This window comes from Mixophyes fleayi, chromosome 2 (assembly GCF_038048845.1).
Source record: "Mixophyes fleayi isolate aMixFle1 chromosome 2, aMixFle1.hap1, whole genome shotgun sequence".
NCBI classification, from domain to species: Eukaryota; Metazoa; Chordata; class Amphibia; order Anura; family Limnodynastidae; genus Mixophyes; species Mixophyes fleayi.
Genome location: NC_134403.1, coordinates 44,768,210 through 44,780,476, shown reverse-complemented (window position 1 = coordinate 44,780,476; position 12,267 = coordinate 44,768,210). Strand labels below are relative to the sequence as shown.

The following is a 12,267-nucleotide window of genomic DNA, read 5'->3' as shown; positions in this document are numbered from 1 at the left end:
TGCTGTGTGCAGCGGTTTTAATAGCTCCTTACATGACTGGGTGACAATATCTGACAACAGCTGGCAGAACAATTACTTGCTTCTATCTGGCTGTATTTGTATATGGGATTACACTCTGCAGTGTGAGGTGGATATTTGGATGGTGAAAGAGCGTGCACAGCACACAGAGGTCTGCAGCGTGTGAACAGATGCACAGATGCTGGAGAGGCTATATTATTATTTTGTGGATGGATCGCAGAAGTAAGAGACACTATCCTATACAAAGATTGTGAGTTCTTTGGGCAAGCAGTAAATGTATCGTGCATGATTTTATATATATATATATATATATATATATATACACTCTGCATGATGTGTGTGTGTATGTATGTTTGTATGTGTATATATATATATATATATATATATATATATATATATATATATATATATATATATATATATATATATAGTTGATGTATAAAATGCACATATATATATATATATATATATATATATATATATATATATATATATATATATATAGTGTGTGTGTGTGTGTGTGCATTTTATACATCAACTATGTCCTACTGGTATCCTTATAATTGGCAGCTATAAATGTAGGTAGATAGGTATGTGTGTCTGCTTCTGTGCAAGATCCATTGAAGAGACCTGCTTCTGTTCTGTGCTTAGACGTGCGCTAGGGAGTACGCCAAACTCTTAAAGGTCTTTGTAGATGACTGCTGGGGAGGCAGGTGCTTGAAGGGTTAAACGAAAGGCAGCATCCGTAGCACATGCCCTATTATGTGAACATATGCATTAGGCTATTGACAGTTTTCAGGCGATGGGCAGGCCACCAGTTGCTGGTCTCCTGCAGCTCCAGTAGACATCTGTTACCCCAGAGTATTAACCAATCTGTTCAATGGGACATCTTTTCTTTGTGATATGGAGGGTTAGCATACAACAGCACTCGCAGCAAACACAATGGTAATTAAATACAGAGAAACCAGTGCCAGGGCTTTTTATTACATATTCATTATTTTCCCTGCATTGTCTCTGAACATTGTGCAGATGCATGTATCAAGGCAAAAAAACAGCCATACTTCCATTCTACATTCATTAGAATAAAGAATAAAATTAATGACGCCCATTTTTTTAAAAATAAACTTCTATTTTTTGATTTGTTGAAAAACAACTGTGCCTTGTTATCATAACATCCTAGTAAGTTAAGACACAGTTTCTCTATATATTAAAGAATAGTTATGTAGAGAGAGAGATACACAGGTATCTCAATGGTGACTCAACACATTAGAAAATGTGACAATGTATTTAGTTGTCAAACTTTCCCAAGTCACAAAACATTCTTGGAATTGTGTAACTCAAAATGATATACTGTAACAGATTATAAAGCACTTGTCAAGTACATGATATAGGAGTTTATTAAAATGCAGTGGTAATGATGGATTAAGGTGCGTTAGACTACACTTATGTTACAACCTGTCCTTTGCCAAAGAGCTTGCAATCTGTTTAGCGTACATCCGGTTATTAGATTGAACATATACTCGTTTTGCTCAAGTTTATTTCTGGTTACTTTGTCTCTTATTGTTCAGTTATACAATTGCTTACAGTTGTATCAACAGATAAGCTAATTGATGTGGATATTTTCTTTTACTAAGGTAGTGGGAGCTGCCATATTGTTTTCCTACAGATCAGTAATAGGTTGCAAAGGATAACATCTTCCAGCTGTCACACCTTGGTGCTAGCTTACAGGCTTTGTTTTACCAGGCCATAAAGTTTGAACAAAGGATCTCTCAGCCATCAGAGTACCACTGGTAACTTTGCAAATAAAGCACCACGCAACACACACACACACACACACACACACACACACATATATATATATATATATATATATATATATATATATACATATTTATGTGTGTGTGTGTGTATATATATAATTTTTTTGTTCTATTTATTCATTTTAAAATGATGTTTCAGTGTAATGTCTCTTGTTTTTCTTATAAACTGAACAAGTCAGCCCAAGACCTCATACCCACTGTTTTTTTTAAAAAAAGCATGTTATCTGTGTATTTAATGTCTGTAAAATGCATGTAATATGACACTTGAAATCATAGTTTCCAGTGTTACCATACCCGTTGACATTTTTACTGGTGTGTTCAGATGCATTAGTGCTTTTCTGAACGCAACTTGTTTGCCACATTTAAATGTATCGCGTAGCATTTTTTATCTGCATTTTAATTATAGTTAAACAACACAAGTAAAACCCTGGTAGTATGTAGCCTAAGGCTGCCAATTTGTTATTTGACTGTTGCATCCTTTTGGTGTTTTGTAGATATATTTTATAAGTACATACTTATGGAATGGATTATTTTGGAATCTATATCTTGTAGTGAGACGTTGGAGGTTTAGGTGAACATGATAAACCTTGGAAGGCCAGGTTGGGGCTAGGAGCCTCTAGTAGGAGAGCCCTGTCTAGTGAGTCCTTAAGTTAATGCAACCTTTCTGAATAGACATTGAGGGCCTGATTCGTTGTGTATTCTGAGCGCAACCCGCATTCAGTATTATGTGTACGTATTTAGGCTTTGCGTTTGCCCGAATTCAGCAAGTCATGGATCTCATGATGCGTGTGGTTTTTTCAGGGGCAGGTCTGCTGTGCTCTACTACACTGAACGCAGGAGGATGCTTATGTGAATTATAAGTTCACAAAAGAACTCACAAGAAAAGAAAAAAAAAATATTGCACTATTGTTACCTGATAATAATAAAGGCATTAATGTTAAAACAAAACATTTATGAATGTTGTTAATGTCTACTGAGCAGAAAATATAGTTTTACAGTTGCTTGTGATTGCAAACACATGTTATAGCATGCATACGAGACCATCATTACTACTGATCAGGACTTAGTCTAGCCCTTTAGCTGGAGCAAAAGAAACGGAAGAAAAACAAGTAACTTTGACGCGCGTAGGGCTTGATTCAGACATGGCTGCGTGCTCTTGAGTTTGGCACGTCCCTGTTGTACATTGACTATGGCAAAACGCCTGCCCAGTTCACTCCCCAAAATCGTAGGCTGTAGTAAGGGTCCTTTGCTCTCACAAGCGCATGGCACCGGACTGTATTCACAGACGTATCTCCTGGTTCTGGGCAGGCGCAGTGTGATTTTTCATACAATACGCTCAAAATTGGCAGATACATGCTTTGATGAATCCGGTCCTGAGAATTTAAAAGGGAAATCATCACTAACATCCTTAAATATCTCTGTTTTATTTGAATATACCTATAATGGTTGTCATATATATTTGTGCACACTGCTTAGTGGCCAAACTCATAAAATCATTTCCAGTGAGTCTTTGCTGTGAAGCAGGAGCATCTAAGTATGTCACGAGTAGTCCTGTCTAGACAGACCTACTTGTATTCAATTCCAATTGTAGGTCACGGAACTTTGTTATAATATCATTTTCTGCATTCTAAATATACCTCCCCGTTAAATGTCCAAGTTGTAAAGCCCAGATGAATTTTGAGAGTTACATCCGAAAGGCAGAAACAAAGCAAGCGATCGCCCCTAGCAGGGACTTGCTGTCAGCGGCTGCACACTTTGTGCAGGTCCGTTCGGCAGAGACAGGGAGAGTTTGCTCCCCTGAACACATTCAGAGCGGCTGGGCAGCAAACTCTCCCTGCCTGTCTCTGCCGAACGGACCTGCACATAGTATGCAGCCGCAGGCAGCCTTAGCTGTCAAAAAGGGGGCGGGGACTAAATCCCCCCCCCATAAAATAAAATTCTAGATCCGCCCCTGGACGGTTGTTTAATTTGTACCTCCTGAGATGGCTTTTGGACATCGCTAACATCCCCACTGCCACCGGTGTCCCTCTGGCAGTCTGACACCAGCCTCCTACATTTATTCTGCTGTCATTGCAATGGCAGATAGGTGACTAATGCAATGAGTGGTAAGTGGTAGTGGGGGGAGGTGTAGGTGCACAAAAATATTTATGTCCCTGATTATGAATATTTAGCATTTATAGATTATGTCTTTTGATCAGCATGCAAATCTCCTGATCTGACCTCAATGGTGTAGTGACATTTCTCTCGTCCTGTAGTTTAGATTTGATAATCAGTATGGGTTATTCTATATTCAGTGAAAATTAACATTTATTGACGGAAAGTATTTAAAATCATAGTTGCCTACGGAATGTCTGGGAGACTCCCGAAATTCTGGGAGTCCTCCCACAATTCCCGGGAGAGCAGGGCAACTTCCGGCATGTAGCATCCTTCGTTAGTTAACAAGATGTGGGCGGGGTTTAGTGATGCGATTCTCGCGTCAACGTGGCCCCGCTCCCTGTTGGAATAGGGTAAAATTGTGTCACCTGCTTAGGGGCGGGGCCATATGACGCCATTTGATGAGCTCCGCCCCCACAACCCACCTGCCACCGTGATCTCCCGAAGCACACCAACCAAAAGTTGGTAAGTATGTTTAAAATGCAATCAAATTCTATTACGGTTTCACTTAGTGTTGTTCAAGATATATTGCACTCTGCTTACAATCCACGGGCCCAGCTGCCGGGTGACTGGAAATTGAATACAGATGTTGGCGGCTATAACCAATAGAAGAGTTCAATAACACTTTGTATGTTTTATGCAAAAAAAAAAATGTATCAATGACATAAGCTATTGTTCCAATAGGCAGGATATATATTCTTCAGCTCAGAACCACCAACATGACTCCTCCCACCAAGCACAAAATGCTTCACTCCCCGACTTCCCACCTAATTTAGTATTAGCAGTAACCTTGGGATATTCAGGAGCAGAGCATTTTGTACCAGGTGGAAATTGGACGGAATGATGCTGAGGGATCTGCCATCTGCCCTGTGTAACCCAAACCATATGCTGCCTTGGGGTATCTGCTCCTTCATACTTGTGCCACTATACACTAATCTTCTGTGCTGTGATCTCTTCATCCCATCTATATTGCTTAGATTGACAACTATCAGCAATTACTTTACTGGCATGGCTGTAACTTTTGAATCTGCCACCTATAATAAAACAATTTGTTTTTGCTGAAAAGCTGGCTACCCTTCTAGGCCTGGCCAGCCTGTGGCTCTCCAGGTGCAGCGGGACTACAGGTCCCAGCATTCACTGACAGCTATTGGCATTATACAGCTCTGTGGTGTTACACCTGAGGCTGATAAAGTTACCCAAGTGTCTGGAACAAGCTAATTATGCTACTGAATAGCCGTGTGTGAGTTTCTTTGGTATACTCAAGGAGGCTAATGAATAATCTTGCATTTACTTCAGATGCTTATTTAGAAATGCTTTCTCAAAAACAGCGTCACCTGTCGGCTATTGTGATGTCCAACCTATTCAAGACCCAAAACACCAAAAATGAAGTACATGTTCTCTTCACCTGTAACAGCCCCTTTTACCTTAATAATTATTATTAGAAGTCTAGTATTACATCAGAGTCAGGTATCAGGACAGATATAGTGCAAAACCAGTGAACTTGGCAAAGGTCAGGGCTGGTAGAATTCATCTGAGGTCAAGAATACAGGCAAGGTCAGTACACAGAAAAATGGTAAAGATTCAGCACCCAGAAAACAGCAAATTGAACCTAGACCAGAAATAGGAATATCTAGGTTGATGCATATAGGAAGCTAGCGCGAGTCATGTGACCGAGCTTCGACTCAAACGAATGTTCCCAAGCGACCTTTGTGCACCTGTAAAGGTGCAGCAGACCCAGGTTTACTGGGAACTTGCTTATGACAGTGTCAGGAACCCAAGACCTCTCCTCAGGACCTTATCCTCTTCAAATACCGAAGACTCCTACAAATCCACCTGAATCTAAGATTTTTTTTATTTTTTTTTCACTATTTCATAATCAGGTTCATCTTCAATAATGATTGGGTCAGGATGAGCAAGATAATTAAATGCTCTAATGGAAAGAACTGGTTTGCAACTTTGAAATCAGGAGTATTGCAATGTTTATCCACAAAATGTTTTCATCTGGAAATAGCATATTATAATGAAGATACTTTCTCCCAAATGTCCGTCATATAAGAAACTCTAGATCCTGCCTCTAGAATGTAATGAGTTAATGTCAAGGAATAAGCTCTGGGTTGACCTCTAGAAATATAGAAGAGTGGAGACGTTCTTGTGGATACATGTTATGAGAATAGTCTTCCCAGTGCAAATAATCAGACCAATCTGATTATCAGACACACATTGTATATATTCTTCCAATGACTGACTAGAGCATCGTGTCTGAAAGTTACTCTGAGGATGGAAAGAAAAATAGTTGATAATTCGGTACCTAAGATCTGACAAAAAGCTCTCCAGAATTTTTAATTTTCTCTCAAAAATGATTTTGACAAACACTGCATATGTTAAATTACAAGGTTGGATAAATCTTTAGTGGAAGGTAGCTGGGACAGTGATATAAATAGACTCATCTTGTTAAAACTAGCTACCACCACCCAGATCAGTGTATTCCATTGAGGAGGGTGTACAATGGAATCCTTAATGGGTCCAAGGTTTTCTGGGTAAGGACGGGTACCGTAACCATGCAAGAGGAAGTGTTATGTGGCTTTTGGGCACAGATCTCACAGGAATATTCTCTTTGGCAATACTTTTAGGAGAGTGCCAGTAAATGTGTGGTCTTGTAGAATCTTGGATGTCCTGAACTAAAAACTATTGAAAGGGGGGTGTATGGGGGGGGATTCTACAGGAGATTGGTTTCTCTTTTCTTTTTTTTTTTTTCCATCAATCATTTTTATTGAGGTTTATCACATAAATGGGTACAGAAAAAAAGGTGGAGATACACATTAAAAGAGGGGGAACGGAAAGGGATACAAATTGGGGGGGAACAATATCTCTGTAGACTATAGTTTATCAGTTATATAGATACAGCAGTAATCTTTCAAAGTTACATTCACATGGAGGGACCCTAAGATTGGAGAGTACTGGAACCCTCATCCTGCGAAATTTGGGGAGGTTCATTAAGGTTAAAAGAAGAGGCATATGGTTAAGAACAGGAAAAAATCAGATTCCCCATCTGGACAAGACCTCATCAATAAAATATGGTTCCTGGTATCAATGGAAAAAATTTCCGCATACCTAAATAATAAATCCCATAAATTCTCCCAAATCTGGTGCGATTGGTTTATATATAATAGCCCCTCCAGTTCACACGACACCAGCGCTCACTCTCAGGATACTTCAACCCTCTTCTTATAGCCTGTCAAATTTCATGTTATATGTGGATTGTGTTTTCCTCAAATAGAGGAACGCTGGCCGCTGGGAGCCCCCGCTTGTCTCAGTCTACCCCCATAACCTAATAGGCAAAACCACATTTTCATAGTGCCTATCTCAGGTATTGAAAGCTGTCTTCCATTCATCAACTTGTCTAAACCATACAAGATTGTTGTGATATCTAATATCAGTTTTGAGGAAGATATTGTCCCCTTTTTATTTGGCCAAATAAGTCTCATAATAAGGTGAGTAATAATAGAGAGTTCTTATTCTTAACATTATTATTATTATTATTATTATTATTATTATTAAGACTCTGATAATTGATGTAGAGTCTTGCGCCTTCTCCCATTTTTTGGAAGAATCCTGTACTAGCAGGAGACGTAGATGGTCCGATGAAACCTCTTTTTAGGTTCTCTTCAATATATATAAAAAACAAAAAGTTGCGCAGAATCTCCTAATATTTATTCGATGGATCAATGAGGGTAAATAAAACATATAAAATAAGTGCACAATATATAATACAATAAAAAAGATCAATTGAATAGATGTTCAAGCCACAGTTAAACCACAGGTGTTGTGTAATATAATTTTATACTCATAAATATCCCTTGAGTCTGAGATGGTAATTGATATATAATATTATCCAGCTGATTGACAAATGTTATAATATCAAAATAAATTGACATATATAACAGGGATATCCCTCCTGAATATTTAATCAGTCATACATGCGTCTTTTAAAAATAAAATCTACAAAAAATATAGACAGTGGTCTAGTAATGGAGAATCATATATAAATATATATTTGCAGTCCTGAGTAAAGTTAGATATCTTCAAATCCAAATCCTTCAGGGTTATGTATCAAATGTCTTAATTTGTATATCACGAGTATATTTATAGCGTCCGTAATGAATCAAATGCCTGAGGCTAATCACGGACTGGACACATATAAAACAACTTCTTACTGCCTGGGCGGCTAATAAATAGTTGAATCAAATACCTCCAATGGGTTTGCTTCCAAAAATAATCATATTTAAATTCAGTCCAATGTTTGAGGCTAATATCGGATTCGGCACGTAATAGACAACTTCTTACCGTCTAAGCGGCTATACAATTATTGAAGCACGTACCTCCGATCAATCTGCCTTCAAAGTAGGTGAAGATAGTCTCTTATCCGGAAAGAAAATAGAAAGGTATATCTTCTTACTGTATGAACGGTTACTGAAAGCGTGTTACATCCAGTCTTCGGTGCGCACCAATTCAGACGGCCGGATAGAAAGCAGTAATCCTGAATGAAAGTTCCATTTGGGTAATAAGGTGATACTTTATAACAATTTGATCTGAATGATAGGCAGCAGACAAAGCGACGCGTTTCGTCTGTGAAACAGACTTTCTCAAGCAGTTCTCTTCAATATATACTCTTTCATATCTCTGATTTCTGGACCTGAAGAAATAATCTTCAGAGAGGGATGGATTTTGAGAGTCAAGATTAATTGCCCAAGCGTAACAGTATTTTTTTTTTTGTACCAGATTTGGTTTAAAGTACAGGTTGCAACTGTCACGGGAATTCTTAAGCAGCTAATAATGGTCACCTGTAAACCGGTCTGTTTCCAGGAACAAAGTTGGACAGACAATGAAGTCTGGTGGCATTTTCCTGTACGGTTCTTGGACCATCTCTGTCAGAACTATGGTTGGGCAAAACTGAAGCTAGACTTTCATTGTTGACAGAAACAGAGACAAATGGAAGAGGAGGAGACAAGGTCAGATACTGTAGGATCAGGGAGCAGAACAGTATGGGTAGTACGCACAGCAGATTATGAGTGGTTGGGTATCAGGACTAGTGATGGACAATATTGAGGTTCCATGTATGGTCTCACGTACCTGATACACACTGATCACACAGGTCACACCTATATCACACATCTGATATATGCTGGTCCCCCTTCCGCGTGCCCAATGAATTGAAGCAGAAGCTCCAATCCGCCCCTGGTGGGAGGGACAAGACGTGCTTCACTGCAAACCGCGTCATGGAAGCTCTCATCCTGCCCACTTAACTAGGAAGTGATCAGTATGCGGGAGAATAACCTGCTCTCCTGGGAGACCTACCTGGAATTTGGGAATCTCCCAGACATTCCGGAAGAGTGGCTAAGCATTTCTAAAAGTAATATAACCTAATTAATATATTGAGTATATACTGTCAAAAAAATCTCATGCTGCAAACCCCATAATTAAATATTGTCACACATTAATAGCAAGCTCTCATGTTTACATGAACCTATAATATTAACTCTCTGATCTAATAAACCACAAAATGTACGTACATATCCTAAATTAGATTTATGCTTTCCTTCAAAATATATTATGTAATAGGCACTTGTTCTTGTCTGTGTGATTTTATTTGGTGATTAGTGTAGTGGAGAGTGTAGGCAGATAGAGGAAGCAGGCATGTTAGTGCATGTGGCAGATCAATAATACTCATTAACAATACTGCCATACTTATTGCTAGACAGAATTTGAATCGAATCCTTACAGCTTAGCTGTTCCATTGACTATGCACTGCTCAATCTCAGGCTCATTGCTAGAGGATAGGGGGGGGGGGGAAAGGGGGAGAGGAAAGCTTTCCCAAGAATGTCCAGGCTGTGAACGATGTAAATCAGACTTCCAGTCCTGTACCCTACTATTTATTTTGTGGTGTCTATGATTTGTGTGTAGTCAGGGAGAGATATGTCGACCACACACACGCAGATGATCACCACACAACACGGCAGCGCAGTCACCTACTAATATTTTTCAAAGCAGCCAAGTGATCCTTTACACAAATGCCCGAATTGTGGGCAATTTTTGGACACGTGTGGAGTTGGTGAGCCAATTTGTTATTTTCTTTTGTCAAATTTGCTGACCATTGTACTTGTGGTGCTCCATCCTAATAGATCAAAATCTACTCCAACCGGTGATGTTCCTTTGGTTCGTGTATTAGGTCATCAGCCAAACAGGAAGCATAAGTGGGCAGCATGGTGGCTAAGTGGTTAGCACCTCTGCTTCACAGCACTGGGGTCATGAGTTCAATTCCCAACCATGGCCTTATCTGTGTGGAGTTTGTATGTTCTCCCCGTGTTTGCGTGGGTTTCCTCTCGGTGCTCCAGTTTCCTCCCACACTCCTAAAACATACTAGTAGGTTAATTGGCTGCTGACAAATTTACCCTAGTCTGTGTGTCTGTGTGTGTTAGGGAATTTAGATTGTAAGCCCCAATGGGGCAGGGACTCATGTGAATGAGTTCTTTGTACAGCGGAATTAGTGGAGTTATATAAATAAATAAATAAATAAATGATGATGATGATAAGTGAGCGTAGGGCAGACAGTACAAAGCAGTCACTCAGTGATCCGTCTTTTCAGTGATCAGGCTGAGTAACTGGAATGCAGTGTGTGTGGTTGGGATAGGTGAGAGGTATGCATATTATTTTTAAGAGATATAAGTGGATAACATCTTCCTTCTTTTTAGGCAACAAAACCTTTACATGATCCATTTTTATACTATTTCTGCTGAATTACAAGTCTGAATTCTATGAAAACAAGAACTAAAGGTTTTCAAGTTGCAGTGCTATCATGTGAGCCTCAGTCAACCAGGAAATACAATTTAGACAGCCGTTCTAGTCTTTTAAAACTATAAACACCAGCGATGGGCAACCCCATACACTTCAGGGGCCGCATGGTACAGCCCTATAATATTCCAAAAGGCCACATAGTACCCTTAATCTCAGTACTCGGTTAAAACAATACATTCAAAGAAAGAAAGAGACAGAAACCCATCTGTAACAAGATATCTGCAGGTATTTTAAACAAGTGTTACAAGATATAACAAACAAATCTGACAACAAAGCAGGAAGGAGCCGAGGGCCACAGGTGAAGGATCGGGGGGCCGCGTGCAATCCTAGGGCTGCCAGTTACCCATCACTGATATAGACAATCATATGATACAACAAAAACATTTGACCAGATTTGTAATCATTGAAATATTTCCCAGTGTTTGAGCATGTTTGCACAGTACTTAGTATTTGTGGTGTATGTGTACTTCCTGTGTGTCTAGTGTGGTTTATTTTTTGGTTGCCAATTTCCTTATTGCAACTGAATATATCAGTGTATAAATTCATACCATCCAGAACCTGTTAATTCCTTTGGTACACAGCACCTTCTTTACTTTTTGAATTATTGACTGTTACCTGGATTGCCCTATTATAACTATTCCATAGTCATATATTCTGCAAATCTTCTCCAGGAATCGGGAATAATTAAGAATTATGCTCTAAACTTGCATTTATGTTGTCCTAGTAGTGCCTGAACATCTGCAATTCTCAAGGGACAATGCTCACATGGATAATTTACTAAAGGAACTACATTTCAGCTCCTTCTCTTTCACTGGAGGATTAAGATTAGCATGGCCCCCGGGCTGAAACCATAACATAGGCCCTTACCACTTTCTGTGTCCAGCCTGCCAGTGTATATAAGTCAACTTTGATTGGTTAGGCTGTCACATAAAGTGAGAAGTGGTGTTGTGCATTGCATTACACCTAGCATATAGAACATAGAGAAGTGGTGCTGTGCAGTTGTACCTACAGAATTTGTACACATTTACTTATAACACACAAACAACAGTAGTATAAATCCCACCTTGATGTCCTTAATCGGGACAGTGTGTGCACACAACCACTTCCCTTCTCTGAGTAGAGGGAGCAGTCACATTATGTTGAGGCATGCTACAGCCCCCTGGGGGCGTGCTCAGCACTTCCGAAACGGCTTAACCCAAAAAATACCCCTTCAATGCCGCATTTGTAACTGGTATGCGAGGCATTGGAAGAGGCATCCGTCGGCTTTGCACACCTTATAACTGCCCTGCAATCAGGAAACAAGTCCTGGTCAGTTGGACAACAGGACAGTCTCCTCAGATCGGGTCAGTTGGGAGGTATGGTCTCTATAAATTGGGAGTTGGGTAGGCTGAGGGTCACTGGGAGCTTCTTCATCCCCTCTCCC

At 39.6% G+C, this 12,267-nt stretch overlaps 1 protein-coding gene across 3 annotated transcripts in view; it reads left to right on the top strand.

Moving 5' to 3' along the window:
• Positions 1-12,267, top strand: part of ZC3H12C (zinc finger CCCH-type containing 12C) — a 136,956-nt gene that overhangs the window by 83,007 nt on the left and 41,682 nt on the right. The gene's annotated exons all lie outside the window — the stretch shown is intronic.